The sequence below is a fragment of the Streptopelia decaocto genome (assembly GCF_964273445.1).
Source record: "Streptopelia decaocto genome assembly, chromosome: 4".
Classification (NCBI taxonomy): Eukaryota; Metazoa; Chordata; class Aves; order Columbiformes; family Columbidae; genus Streptopelia; species Streptopelia decaocto.
This window is the reverse complement of record NC_138658.1, coordinates 63,435,743-63,452,100: the sequence shown is the minus strand read 5'-3', so window position 1 is coordinate 63,452,100 and position 16,358 is coordinate 63,435,743.

Below are 16,358 nucleotides of genomic sequence, written 5' to 3'. Positions count from 1 at the left end.
AACACCATTCATTAGATGTGACACACAAGCCTAGCATGTTGTTGTGAGAAGCACTCAGAATTACTATCTCTTAAAAACAAAAACAAACACAAAACCAGACAAACTTCTACATCTTATAAGCAGCAATATTTGTGGTACAAAAGCTAATGAGTCATATGTAAAAGTATAGGTGACACCAGTGTCAGAACTGAGAAAGCTTTGAACGGTTGTAGATTAAATAAAATTAAAAGGACTAGTATCCTTTTTCCGTGGGGGGTGGGAAAAGGAACATTTCCTCTGAGAGACAACTGGTATCCAAGTGAGTTGTGTCTTTCATGTGAAGATAACTACTGCCTGATTCTTTTTATGTTTTGTTACTTGCTGTAATAAAAAGGAAAAAAAAAAAAAAAAAGAAAAAAAAGAAGAAAAAAACTATGTGAAGTTCTGATGGTATTGTTTTCCTAATGTTAAAAAAAAAAAAAAAAGAGGAAAATTTTAATTAGGTTACTCTGGGAAATTACTAGATAAGCAGCCAAACAGTTTCAGTTAAAGAAAAATTGCTTGGGGATTAAGTTAGGTGACAAATATACCGCTGTTACATCCTATCTCCAGTACAGCTGTCCCAGGCCTCCAGTATGACCTTCTGTGTAATCTCTCTGGCTGCAATGTGCACTATCTTCGGAGAACAGGATGAAGATTCACGAGTGAAATCTCTACATCTAACTACTGAGAAAGCATGTGTCAGTCCCACATGCTGATAAACATAAGGTTACACTCCCTTTTTAAAACTTCAATAACCCATGTAGAATTCCTCGGATACTGAAATAGCCTCTACAGACGGATGTGGTCCACAAGTGGTTTGCTTCCTTTCCCGAAATGTTTTGGGAGTGCCATGCCAATAGAGCCTTGACTGCAGAAACACTGGGCTGGGAAACAAAAGTTCAGGATGCTGCTCTGACAAGGACTAAGATACATGCACTGCTACCATTTCTTGAATGAATCCAAGGGTAACAAACAACTCTGTCTATGGAGAAGGGATCTGCAGATTTCCCCATCTACCTTGTTGTTAACTTGATTAGACACAAATATGCAGTTTTGTAATGCTGTGGTCATGAAGGCAGGGTTTGTTCAGAGGTCATTCTGTGAGATGGATTTATACAGTGTATTTCCTCCAGGGGAGAAAATTAAAAGCATTTTCAGCAGGTTGTCAGTATTTCTTGCAAAACACAGTATGGATGCTAAATAGTAATTACCACTGAGCCAGGGTTTTAGTTTTGGGACATAACATTGGGAAAGCTTTTAAGAATGACTAGTGTGTGGAACCTATTTTTAAAGATATTTGAAAGGTTATTTATGGCCATAATAACCATGAATTGAGGAGGTTATACTTCGCACTGGCTCCAACCTTTACCAGACAACATATATAGGAAATAACCATCAGTAGTCCCGTAAAATCTATAAAGGAGCCACACACTGGTATGCACAATGTACCTAGTCAAGGACGTTAATATGCCCAAAAAATGTGAACAAAATACACATGAATGCAGGAGGTGCAATACCAACCATATTAAAGATAATGGAGTTTCTGTCTCTGCCTTCAGCAGGGTACAGATTTTACTCCAAGGATTATTCTGTTCTCAGCTTTTAATGCAGACTGCAGTATCTGTATCCTCACATTCTTCCACTCTTCTGCCTGCTTTCTATACTGCCTGCTACAATTTAACTTTTTGTTAGGCACGAACATGAAACACAGGAATGTATTAAGCCATCCAATCCATAATCTGAAAAATAAAGAAACCTTCTTACTTTTTTCCATGATGAATCATTGAGCTTGCTGTGTTTTCACCAGCTGCTAGTGTGCTGGATTTCCAGCTAGCATTGTTGCCTCCTAATTCCTTTAATTATTTGTACCAGGTTAATCCTGTAATGGTAAATCACGTTCACTTTTGCTTAAGAAAAAATACTTACGACAAGTTCATATCCTAAACTTGGTGGCTGCCTGCCACAATATTACCTACACCATTCTGCTACAGACTTGCTGTTTTAGTCCTTTATAAATCATGTTTATTATCTACTGCTTATTAATAATGCAGAAAACTTAAGTGAAGAACCAGTGCAAGTAAACTGTTTACTGGTAATGGATTTTTCTCCTAATGAGAATCCTGAAGCTATAAGCAAGCCTAAACAATGGCCTGTGTAAGCACTCCCATCCCATTCAGCATTGGATACCAAACTGAGGTTCACCATGGATGACTGCACTTTCACTCATACAATCCTAATAGCTTTTTAAAACTGGCCATTTATATCAAGTTTAGCTTGTTCAAAGATTTGCTTTTAAGTACAAATCAGAAGTATTTTGCTTCAGCATTTCCACATTTCATTTTCCAAAGTAAGAACTTCACTTAAATATTATGTAATGATTTATTATACTAGCATATTTTTACATGAAAAATTTTAAAACCGCGAGTGAGTATTCAGTTATCAGATTTCTGCTTCTGCTAAGCAGATATTGGGATATTTCTGATCCTTCATTACATGAATATGTCTGAATACCAGTAAAATCACAGCCTGATTTCTGTTGCTGTCTCACTAAAACAGGTAATATATAATGCAATATATAAATATAAACATGTCAGTGGCTCTAAAACCAGTAATAATTGTTAGCTTTTTTTAGTTATTTTCATAATAAATTTTTTTTTTTGTGTATACTACAGTTTAAACAATATACTATTACTATGTATGTGGCATAAAATGCAGAATTGAGAGAATTATATTAAAGGCAAGAATTAAACCTTTCCATCCCTAAGCGTTGTTCTAAAAGCTACATCAGTGAATAGTTTTGATTACATAAAGTGATTATTCTTCATCTTCTGTTTATACAGCTATAATACCTATAGGTCAAATGAGAGAGTGGGCTGTGTTGTGCAACATATTTTATAAACAAATGGAATTGTGACAGATCTGTCTCAAGAATCTTGCAATCTTAAACCTTGACAGCAAGCAATAAAATGTTGGCTCAAGTGGTCAAGAAGCTGTGTGTAACCAGGGGCTCACAGTGTTATTTCAAAGCTATCTCAGCAAAGACTGCAGAAATGTCTATGCATCATTATCATAATTTATCTTACCCCAAGTGTGTCTTCGATTTGTGAGAGCCAGGAAACCAGGAAGTTAAATAAAGCTAATAAAAGTTGTGTTTTCAGAGGTCAAGAGACTTTCAGAAGACTTTCATGCAGGACACTGCAAGCACTAGGTCAGTAGAACCACAATAGACACATATAAATGCCTAATTAGACACAGGAAAAACAAGTCAGAAGGAAAATACAGTGAGAAATCGATATATGCAGAAAGTGTGCAACCATCAAGTGGTTGGGACTGTCTCAGTTCTAGAAGGGTTTCAGACTTTGGCAGTTTGGATCTACAGTTCAGTGATCGTTCTGCAGTTCTCAAACATGAATAGATACAGTTGCCAGCTGAAGTTAATGTCACCACAGCAGAATCTAATGCAAGATTCCCATGAATTAAGTCCCACATATATTTTATGGTAAAATTACAAGCAATCTAAAACTTCTCCTTTCTACACCAGGATCACAAATTATAGGGAGTACTTTATTTAACTTATTTACCTTTAGGTCGGTTTAGAATAAAAATTGAAGTGCCATAGCCAGTGGAGAAAATTAAAATTCTGGCTTCACTTTCCAGTTTTCAGGTATTGAATTTTTAGAAATACTCCAATTCTTTAAGTTGTCGGCAAATTCCCTTCAGGTGCATATAAATCTTTATTTCTAAGTTGAAGAAAGGAAGCAGCAGGAATTTCTAGCAAATGATCTGAATAAAGCTTTTGTCTTGCTAAATAGATGAAGATGATATACTATTACTCAAAGCATCTTTGAGTAAGTAACCCAGTGAAAGATTCCCAGGGCAAAACCAGTTCTTTGGAATGAAAAAGAAAAATACCACTTCTTCATCCAAGTTATAACTAATGAGGATAAAGAACAACAACAACAAAAAAAGACTTTTAATCACACCTGCTACAACAAAACACTTTTGGGGAGCTACTTTGACTTCATACAGTGACAAAAAGTATAATCACTGGGTAAGTCTTGAATTTAAACATTTAAAGGACCTTATAAATCAGGTTTCACCGTCTTTAAGCTTTTCTTCCAATTGTCCTCTCACAGGTAATATTGGTTGAATGAGTCACAACAGTATATTGTGATTGTACTATTACAAATTGCCATCTCGTCAACTTTGACACTCTATCAGTTTCCTGCAATAGGTAAAAGCAAAGCTTAATAGCCCAGTATTTATACTAAGAATCCACAGCCTTGTCATTATTGTTGTCACAATAGCAAGCCTCATTGGAATTGGCCATCTAAGCCATGGGGAGGCTTGGAGTTAATTACATCACCTTAGACAATAATTTGCTCTTTGTGGTGGTAGTTATCTCTTTCCACAGTTGGTTCTCTTTTCTGTTGTTTTGTGATGTCCCATTAATCACAGCTACATTTACTCTGTGTCATGTGATTCATCATCCTTTCTCCCTGCAGCTGTTTCCATCCTTTTGGACTCAGATAAACTGCTAATTCAAGAGGGTGATGTCCAACCCTGAATATCACAATGGCTTGTACCACACTGCTGAGGATCAGCTACTACATTCACACAGCCCAAGATTTTTAGCCATTCCAATTACTCTACAGCTCTTGCTCCTATGTTCGGGTAGAGATCAGGTTTGCCTCAAATGAGTGGGAGCTCTTTTGATGTAGGCCTGACATGATAGGGCATAAAAATACGCATAGCTTTTCCTAATATGAGAGCATGCTACTCCTTTTCTTCTCTTTTTCCCTTCCCTGTCTTTAATTTTTTCAAGTTTCCTCCTAACATTGCATGAGGCTGACTATATTTAGAGGAATGTGAAGAGGTGAGAGGAAAGAAGTTTTTGCTATTTCACTGTTTTTCCAAGCATTAACCCACTGCCTTCAGTCACCTTCCCCTATGATATGTGTAATACAGCCACAGGGGGGAGAAACATTTACATAAAATTAAAATGTGATATTAAGTAGGTATCATATCTAACATTTGGCAAAAAAAAAAAATCAAATAGTAATATCCCTTGATTTCTGTTTTAAACAGAAGTGTTTCTCTATAATTGTATCTATTTATGCTACTTTTAAAAGACAAGTAACTACAAACTGTTCATTCAGTAGAAACTGATAACTCATTTGTGTGATGTGTATGAGAGGAGTGTATCAAAATGCTAGAGAAAAGGTACTGTGAGGTATTATTTTTCCTTGAGAAAGTGGCTGAGGACAGGTGTAAGACACTGACTTACCCTTACCTATCATGAAAATCACAGCTCATAATGGATTTGCAATGGGATGAGCTGCACCAGCCTGAACAATTCAACAGATTTCTATGCAGGAAACAAAAGCTTTACCTCACAAATTACTTCAGGCTGCCATTTGTAGCAGTTGGAGGAGCAGGTCTGGGCAGAAAGTGTGATGCCACTGTTGGGCTGATGTTATGGCATTCATGGTAAAGTGTGATTGCCAAACCTTCTGTCAACATGGTGTAATTATACAAATGGCTTTCAGCTAAATCTTCCTCTGAGTTATGCGAAGGAGTGTAGCAAAGGGGAGAAGAGGAGCTGACAGAAGTGTAGGAATGCCTGTTCATTACCAGACCTTGATGGAGCACATGGCATGTCTCATGTGGTGGTGACATTCAAGCCCAGACTTGAAGAGATTCAATTAGGAACAAGCTGACAGACTTGTAGTCCCCAGACGATTGAAGCTTAAATAAATGACATTGCAGAACACTATTACACTCTCCAGGTCTAAAGCAGGAGTTTGTGCCATTGTCATCACCATTTGCTCCACTCCTTCTGCCCTAACGTGCTATTTTTACTTCTGCTAGAGAAAGACAGACACTTCACCAAAGACAGACATTTAAGGATTGAAAATTTAGTATGCCATTTTCAGGTAGAAACACTAATAACTTTTGAAGAACAAACATGTGAAAGAGATATAGTCTATATGAAAATCTTATGAATTCTTTGGTCTTGTCTAAATTTAAGTGTGAATGAGAGTATGTGTTAATTAGGTTTTGATGAACCTGCTTAATGAGAGATTTCTGGTCCTACTTAACAGATACATGAGGCTGAATATCCTTTCTTCAGATTGCCGAAGCATATAAATCAGGATGTTAGCTAATATAAGTTAAAGTCTAGTGGAGGCAAGACTTTAGAAACAGATCTTACTGCTGCTTAAAACTACATTTTTAAAATGTCTGTTTGTTTTATTTTTGTTTTTTTCCTGGAAGATGCCTTAAATCTCAGCTAAACTAGCATATTGCTAATGGTATCAAAATGAGTGAACTCCTGCAGAGGCCAAAATTTCCACCATTTGATGATTCACTCACTTAAGGAACAAGTTAACAGCCTGTTAGAGAACTCTCTTTTACCCCTTTGGTGACTTTTCATGTGGGCAGAGTGCCCAGTGTTATACCACTCATAAAACTTTCATGTTGTAGCAGCCATGTTTTGCAATGAAGTAGCTCACTTTGGGCTTTATTACTCACACATCAAGAAATGACATTCACATGATTAGCTAATGGTACCTGTGGGGGAAAATATTAAATTAAAGAATGGGATATCACTTAAAAAGAAAACTATTTTTTTTTTTTTTCCCTTTGGATCACCTGTAGTGTTAAATACTGATTCAGAAATAAATTCTTTGTACAGTGTCTGCACTCTGTGCTCATAATCTGCTAGAATTTTGTCAAAAAGCTATATAATATCTTCATAAAATATTAGTTTATCTTACTTCTCTGTGAATACAGCACGCTCTTCCGCCTACCTCATCAAACCCTGATGGCAGAGAAAACACACAAAATTTTAGGCATGAAATTCCCCCTTTCAGTTCTCCAATCCACTGCAGACTGATAGACGCACAGGAGCCAATGTCACAGTTTTCTGCTTCCTGCTAACCTCTTGACTCAATCACTTCTCATGATAAGGTGACTTCTTAGAGCAAGGACATTTTCCCTGCTATTTTACCATATGATACAACAAAGACAGATTTTTTTATATAGAAAGTGTCACAGAACTGATCTCAGGCAATAGCACTCCAGCGTGCCACCATCCATTCGATGCTTTCTTCTAAGACTTTGAGAGCTCCTCCAGAGACACCTGGGAGATGCAGGGAAGACTATGACAAAGGCACTTCAGCCTTCAGCATTACCTCTCCCAGGTTGAACAGCCAGACTGCTTCACACTACCTTAGTGTCAGGCTGCAAACTTACTTTGTTTTATTTTTTTAAGGCCCTGTAACTTCAGTTTTTGTTGGAAATGCTTATTGGAAAAAAAACTTCAAGTTCCCTGCCACATGCATGAGAGCTTTGGCCTTGTGTGCAAGGATCTCATGTGCTTAAAGTGCTCTTCCTGGAGTGCCTGAAATCCTGCTTGAGCTTCCATGAGAACAATTTGGAAAGGCTCGTGCTTTTTATGACAATGTGGGACAGCTGACTGCAGCACTGAATGAATCACTGAAGCAGATACTATGAAAGGTTCCTTCTGTAATCAAGTCTTGCATATACATTCACTTTTAAAAGGCTTATGGTAATGCAGACATTTTTGTTCTGATTTCTCTGCATCTCAGCCTCCTTATGTTTAAACAGGATACATGCAGATACGAAATGTTAAGTAAGGGCTAGTTATTACAATTCTTTTTATTAGAGATAATAAAAAGTACTACCATTATATGACAAATTTGTCATAAGTTTATTAATTGTTTGCACAAACACTGACTCTATGCAGAATACAAATATTTCATCAATAGTTTCTGTGAAAATTCCATTATATTATTTTCTATTTCTAGATACAATTATGAAACAAATAATCAAAACAAGTGAAAGAAAGAATTTGGGTTCATATGATAGCGTAGGTAAGGTTTGATTTTATATCACATCTTCCTCTACTTAAATAAGATACCTGACCCTAATTACAAGTGTAGAGGATTAACCACAAATTCTGTGTAACCTTCTAAAACTCCAACACCCACCCCTGCACCTGCACAATTGATGAAAAGAAACAGGTACATTTCAAGACACCCTCCTGCACTGTGGGAATCTGGCAATGCTCCATGACTAACGTGAAATTTCTAAATGAGGTCTCTCTTTTAAAAGCTGGGTCATTGGCATATTAGAAATTTGTATTGAAAGGCAAGGACAAATGTAATATAAATTGACAAGAGTCTTCACTGTGATTGCTGTTCATTAATTTGCATACTTTGTTTATTGTTTGGTGTGTGTTTGTTTTTTAGAATGTCTATTCAAGCCAAACCCTTGAGGCATCAACAGTAACAATCTCATCTCTCCGAGGACATAATTTTTACTCTTAAAATCTCACAGTGAATAGCAGTATGAAACCAACTTAATCAGATGTGCACTAGAGTTCCTGGGACTGACACAGGCTATACACCAGACTGGCAAATGTCCAGTTAACTTGTGTTTCCTTTATTAATAGCATATATATTAAAATAAAAAGCCACTGCCAACCAAAGGACTCTGAGACAAATTAAAATGTATACATTAATATTACTGACAACAGGTCAAAGGGGTAGAGGCTTGTAAATCAAATCAATTTATAAAATTAGGGTTTGATTCCTAGAAATATTTTCTATAACCCAGACAAACAGAAAAGCACAGGTTGAGTTGAAAGGAATGTCACTGTCCTGTTCTGTTATGAGGGTCAATTCCTGATGTCAAATCACAGACATTCAGTGTTCTGCATAGTCAGGCCCAGAGTGCTTAACACCTTGCAAGAGAGAGCCCTTGGTTACTGTTTATATTTTATCTTCAAAAATTGACACAAGGAAAAGTCAATATGTGATCATAAGATCAATGTATTCTTGTTGCTAATGGCATTAGTAAAAGAAGAAGGAAAAAAAAGTTTAGATTACATCATACAGCAGTCCTGTTATTTCACAGTAGCAACAATTTGGTCGCTTGAGACCCACTTTCAGTGTTAGGCTCTTCATTTTGTCATTGGTTAAGATATTTTCTGCTTCACAGCTGTCTCTCAATCAATCAGAAAGTATTTTGTATTTTTGTCCTCTGAGAATCTTAAATTTTGATTCTAACAGACACATCAATATACGCTTCATAATTTTCATGTGTTATTCATCTATTATTCCCAAGATGCAGACATTTGGAGGGAGCTGGATACTGACTTCAAAACAAAATTACTGCAAATTTTGTTTCATTTTTCAATTACGGCAAAGAAAATATATTCTGCCAAGTTAGCTGAAAGTTGGCCGTATCGTAAGAACTTGCTATGTGCAGCTACTGTAAATGTGGAATATATGAACCTAGATGCAGATGACATTATACTGTGATTCCTTTCAGTCTTCTGATAATGATATACACAACTTTGCTTCTTATTTTTCTTCACATCCAATGACAACAGATATGACTGAATTATGCATTTTTTTACATATTGCCTGCATTATTGCATACAATACAAAAACTGAAGAATTCACTTAATGGTCCAGGTAACATCTAATTGCTGCTATGTTATGAATTGTGTCTATCAAAGGAGAGACTTGTGACACTGACAGGTAATTTTTATAAGGGATAATAGGTGTGATGAAAAATAAGTTGACAAACTGAGTTGCTCCTGTTGTTGTTGGTTTTGTTCTTTTGGATCTAAATATTCAATAGCTGGCTCCACAGTGAACCCATATATTGCTGTGTGAATATTGAAACTGATCCTCAAAGGTGGTGAATGCTTTAAGGGTTAGGACATATGAAATGAATTATTAACATCTTGAAATGAACAAAAGACATTTTCTCAAGTGCAGTAAAAAATGATAAATAATGAAGATGTCTGCAAGGCTCTAAAGAGTCACAACTAGTGATCAGTATTGTCAGACCCAAGTCCTGCCTGAAATGTTTTCAGGACTGAGTTCACTCTAGTGTGTCTCCACTTTACAACCATGCTGCAAGACCTTTGTCAGTAATTAGTGTAAAGTCTGACATAGACCTCATAACTATGATGAACTGTTTATAGTAGAGCACTTCAATAAAACAATGCTATGGATAAGAGAGGATATTTGTTACTGCAGGATCACGACAAATTTTGTAAAACTGTATTTAAGCTAAAGGGCAACTGAGTTCCATGATGGTTTCTAGGAGTTCTGATCCTGTAAAATTTCAGATGAGGAAGACATCTGGAATAGCCCAGAGACCATTTTTGGCCTGCATAAATGACTTTCCTTCTCCAGGGACTAAGAAGAATATTTACATGAGTTCAGTTTTTATGGTAAGAATGGGCTGGGATTCCTCTGCAGGGGGCTAGTGACACAAAGCTACCTACTAATATTGCAGGTGCTGAGCTAATTTTAAGCATGCTTTAGAAATGCCAGTGCAGGAGTCAAACATAGTTCAGGTTGTTCTTTTCTCTGTACTTGGACCAGAGAGAGGGAAAAAAAAAAATAAACAGAGAGAAATTGTATCTGATGGTTCTTCTGGAGATAATGGAATTAAAGTATTGATCAAGGACTTTTAGTCCTTTCCTGACAACAGCTCAGATGCCACTGTTTTATAATAAGGTGTCTGTGCAGGTGCTGTTTCCCCTTGCAGCACATTCCCTCCAGATGTGCATCCCAGTGTGCCAGAGACCAAGCGCGCTGGCTTTAGATCCATGTCTAATATTTCTCCTCTAAAAGCTAATTTTGTAACCGGTCACTTTGCTTTGAGAGAATATTTATTTTTCACTGCCATTTTCTCATCCTGTCATGGTTGGACTTTTGTGAGAAGAAACAGATTCTGTAGGCAAAGCTATTTAGGGAAGATGGAAAAAGCCCTTCCTATTGCCTAGGCAACAGTCATCTATATTCCAAGGGTTTTCAATCTCATGCCTTTACACTCACACTTACAGCACAATCTTCAAAGGTGTTTCATAACAGTTATTTTCAGCCATTACAACCAGTGGAAGTCGTAAATGGCATAATTACTCATTATAAGTTTGTCTTTTGTTTTCAGAGGTCCTTTGTACACTTCAGTGCTCAAGAAATACTAATACAAGAGCAACATAGTATGAAAGTCAAACCTTACACTTGGTCATCCATTACTGATTTTCATATACCTATGCAGAAAACTGTATCTGATTTAAGACATTGTTTAGCATTGAAATGTTCTCATCTCATTTATTCAATTTGAGAAGAAAGAAAAAAACACCCACAAAATTTCTTCTAGCAGTAATTTGCTTATCTTTTCCTGCACATTCACAGCATGAGATGGCGATGTTAAAATAGAGACCCACATATTACAATATTATTACTACAGCTATGTTATAAAAAATGAACATTCATGGAAAACCCCACAGATGACTATCTTCACAGCTGAAGCAATGCATTGAAGGGTAATTCGGGACTAAATGAAGCAGCCTGCAATCTCAGCCTAAGCATTTCTGTGCTCAGTAGCACCTCTCAGAAAAGACCAAAAACACCTATGAGGACTATCCTGGAACTACTCCTGTACCAGGAATTGCCTTGGATTCAGGTGTTGCTTACAGAACTTGGGACAGGCAGGCTGTGACAACTGCTTTCTCAACTATCTAATTCCTAGTTGGCCAAATTATATTGTTATAGTATAAGTCCCTGTACTTATCTCTGCTGTGGAGAGGAATTGTAACATTAGAAACACCAGAAACACCCAAAAAGTCTTTCTTAGGTAAAGTGTGTGGAAATGTATGTTCTGGAAACTCCTAATACTACCTTTGAAAGAGCATTACAATACAGCCTATTCTGTTGATAATCCATGTACTAATCAGTCCCTAAGTAATTGTTGACATCATAGAGTGCAGCAGTTCTGAAAAGAAATTACCAGCACATAAGTTACTTCTGTTAGAAACAGACTTAGCATTTAGAATATTTTCATCACCACTTTCCAGCTCATTAACCTTTTTGTATCAGAAAAAATATAGATACCCAGCCAGGATGAACTCATGAATCATTTAATTTGTTTCAAATCTGCCCAAATAAGATCAGGAGAATATTTGAATGGAGGATCTCAGATGTTTATTTTTAACTGACTATTTTTGACAAAAATATAATGACGAGGGGTTTTTTGATAGTAATTATAGTTTACATTAACCGAGTGGCCTTACAAATTGAGGAAAAAACTACAGAGATATTGAGACAGTATTTCCAACTTGTTAATCGAAGAGAAACACTCCAGAAATATGTACCACAAGGATAAAAGTGGCAAACATCATATCCACATGAAAGTGTAAGTCATTTTACATTAGCAGAAGGGAATTATTCACACTGGAATTTAGGAGGGACATCACCCTCTACTATGTCTGAAAAATATTCCTTCAGACATTCAAGTTCCCATGTATGAGTAGGATGCAGGTATCTGTTTCTTTAACAAAACAGAAAACTCTTCAGATAGTGCAATGCTCAAAGTCATGTTGGGCTTGTGACACTGAAGGAGCAATCCTGCCAATTGAATCATTTAGACTAAATTTTTTTACTACAAATTTGTTCTCTGAAATCTCATCAGCTAATTTTATGCATCTCCTATGTAATTTGTGTCTCCATAATGTTCCAGGGATTTGTCCTGTGCAACAGAGGGAAAAATACACTTGCACAGTACTCTCAGTTCAGGTGGTTACAGCCTGGAGCAGGTGTGCAGTCTTCAAAGACAGGCTCCTGGGTATGTGGTTGGGAAGCAAAGCCCTAAAGAAAGAACAAAACCAGCATTTTACAGTAAGGTTGATGAAACACTGGAAGAGGTTGCCCAGAGAGGTGGCGGACGCCCCATCCCTGGAGACATTCAAGGCCAGGTTGGATGAGGCTCTGAGTAACCTGATCTAGTCAAAGATGTCCCTGCTCATTGCAGGGGCATTGGACTAGAGGACCTTTGAAGGTCCTTTCCAACCCAAACTATTCTATTATTCTATAAGTAAACATTATGTGTGTGACTGCAGAGAAATTTGTTCAGTCTTTAATTGTGGAATCACTGTTAAAGTCTGAAGAGAAATGGCATGGAACCTTCCCTTTACAGGTGTTGATGTACACTTCAAGAAGCTTTAGGATTTGTGATATCTAAATCTTCTCACTTCACCTAAATACAGAGGTAAAACAGCTAGCTGTTACAATTTAAGTGTTGCAGGTGCACGCTTAGCATCTAACCTGTCCACTTGTATTATACCAGCTATAAAACTTCATCTAGTAACTTCCCCAGTAAGCTCAACAGTTTGTGTTTTGTGAATAAATATATTTTGGAAAAAGAATCATTTCTGGAGCTGAAGATATCCATAGACAGAAGACTTAAAATTTCTCTTGATATGTATTCAATTTACTCCCATGGCTAAATTATGTCTTTGATTTCTCAATTAAATTTATGCATCATTAACATTCAGTCTTCAGCTCTTTTTAGGTCGTCTTCCATAATTATATTAAAAAACTTTCAGACCTTAAGCTCTATCTCAGAGATATGTGCTAACTTTTTGAAAATTAGCTATTGTCAGGTCATTTCTTGAATGACACTGTTGATTTATTTAAAAAAAAAAAAAATGAAAGGACATTTTAACCTACAGGTTATTTACAATATATTCATAAGAGCCAGTACGTCGTGTTTACATATTTCTCACCAACCTGCTTATCTTCTACGAATAAGCAACTTCTGAACATGCAAGAGGCACTGTAGATGCCTGTGCAAACATTTCTGGAACGATTCTTAGCAGGTGGCTATTCACAAATGTACTCAAAACACTTTATGAACATTCTCACCAATAAAATGTTCTTAGCTGAGTTTAAAAAAATAATTAAAAAAGCACCAAAAAGCACTATAGACACTCTTGAAGTAATATATAGTGTTTGCATGCATATATTTCACAGATTTTTCCTGACATTGGCATAGCCAGAGATTTGCCATGACCAGGAGAAATTGTGTAGACCCACTGTCTAAAGATGTAGTTTGGGCTTGAGATACTACTGCCACTACCATGCTCTGAAGTGAGAGATTCTGCAGCAGTCCTGTCACTTGCTACCAGGAGCATACCTCGCTTAATCAGGAAAATGTTATACTGTCAGGGGGAGACAGCAGAGACAGCAGGATACTCCACATCTCTGCTTACTCGGGGGAAATGTTGCTACTGGTTTTGTTGACTCTTTCTCCTTAACAGCAATGTGTCGGTACCTTCTTTTTTATTTTTGTACAGGACATTTTACTGGAGTTATACCATACTGAAAGCCAAGAAGCAAGCTAAAGAAATTCCAAAAACACATTGTGACTTTCTTGTACTTCATATGCTTCCAAAATAGCATGATATCCAGTTTCAGAGAGTGTAAAAGCACTTCTAGAAACAAATTTTAAACATGTGACAGCAAAGTGTACATGTCTGACGCAGGAATTCCATGCCAAGCTGCAAAGTAAGTGCAAATTAGAGGATGTGTTGCATGTATATTTTCCTCTATTAAGTTATATTTTTTAGAAAGATCTTTACTTCTATCCGCTAACAAGTATCAGGGTTTTAAGTGCTATGGAAAATAATGTGCACAATGGAAGAATTTCAGCCACAGGCTTCTCTAGTTACCTTCTCTAGTGGTCTTTTTAAGTTTCTTCTTGCTCTTTCTGATCCTTAGCTGCCACCTGGCACTCTTCCGTTAGCACTGGAAAAGCAGGCCAAGCTTTCCAATAGCATCGTTTGACTGACAGGCTGTGAAAATTTAAACACTCCACAAAAACATCATTTTCCTCTGGAAAAATGGAATTTGACATCTCTGTATTTCTTGAAGTTCTGATGTAAACCCTGTTCCATGGAGCATAAGGCCATGGACAGTGATTTAGTCCAGCAGATATAAAAGGGCTTTATTCATACTTTCAGAAGAAAAAGTGTTTGTTTTCTTTCTTTCTTTTTTTTTTTTTTTCCCCAAATCCTGTTTCCCTGCTTTCCAAAGGCAATTTTAGATTTCTAGCTTTCACATGTTGATGAAGTAGATGTGTTTATGACTTTCTACTCACATATGATTTATACACAGAACTCCTGGTAATTAAAAAAAATAAAAATCACAATTTTTTGACTTAAAGGTTTGCTTTCAATGGCTAGATAGCTGTATTTGTCAATTATACTGTGTTAATTCAGGTAGAGACCTCTCTTGAGATATTTCGAAGACAATTTTCAATTGGAAAATTACATTGCTTAAAATAAACTTTTTTCTCTTGGCCAAAATATATCAACTACAAGAAAACATTTGCAAAAGTGATATTGATCAGATAAAAATATAGTGTCTGATCAAAAATCAGGAAGTATATTTCCAAATCTCTACATCACATGGAAGTAGCTAGAATTCTGTGTCCAAAAGCCCTGCTTTTTTGTTCAGAACAAGACTTTGAGGCCGAGTTTTGCACCTCAGCATCTTATGCTTTAAACTAGGAAGCAACTTTTCTCAAAAAAAGTTTTCCTCAAATTATTTTAACATAATTCCTATGTGAAATGAAAATAAATTTTTGAAATATTCTATGATTTTTTAGGAGACTGTGTCGAGATTTATACAATATCTGACCCTCAAGACCCATTCACCCTATGAAAAATTCCATTGGAATTAACTGTGCAGTCTTGCCTTAAAAAAAGAAAAAAAATATCTCACTTTCACATGTCAGCATCTCCCCAGTATCTTTGGTTCTTTTAAAATCAAAGGTGCTCTCAAATTTTATGGTACAGGCATCTTGACATCTCTCTTATAAATTCACAGCATCACCACTGAGTTCAAAGATTCAGCGTAATCTGCTTGGGTTCAATGGAATCAGCCTAGATCTATACTAGCAAAATACAGCCAGTTTTTTCCTTAACTACGGTTAATGGCTACAGTGGTTGAGCAGATCACTTTTAACTCTTCAGTTGACTTCCATCCCTTTGACAGCTGTGTGCATCTGCCAGTAGTTTTAATAGATCTAGTTTCTGAACAAATCAATTGTTCAGGTTAATGTGAGGGGCAAAAGAGGTTAAAAAAAAAAAAAGTACAGATGCTGAGTTCAGGAACACCAATATACATTAATGCAGAATAACTCAGGGCAAAGACCAACCTTCTGCACTCCCTAGGTGTTACGTTCCTATTTCAACGAGAAACTTAACTTCCAAACAGCTTGGGCTTAGGTGCTACTTTAGAGACTTTCACCAAAGTAATACCTGTGTTGTGGGAGTCCAATATTTTCACTACAATAAAGAACCACTGAGGGACAGAGGAGTCACTCCAAAACCACTGAATGCAGGAGCAGCCTTTTTCCTGGCTCCCATGAGTACTGGGCACAGCCCATGTCTCTACAGATATGTGCACCTTGAAGAGAAAGTGCTGCACCACCCCATCTGCACG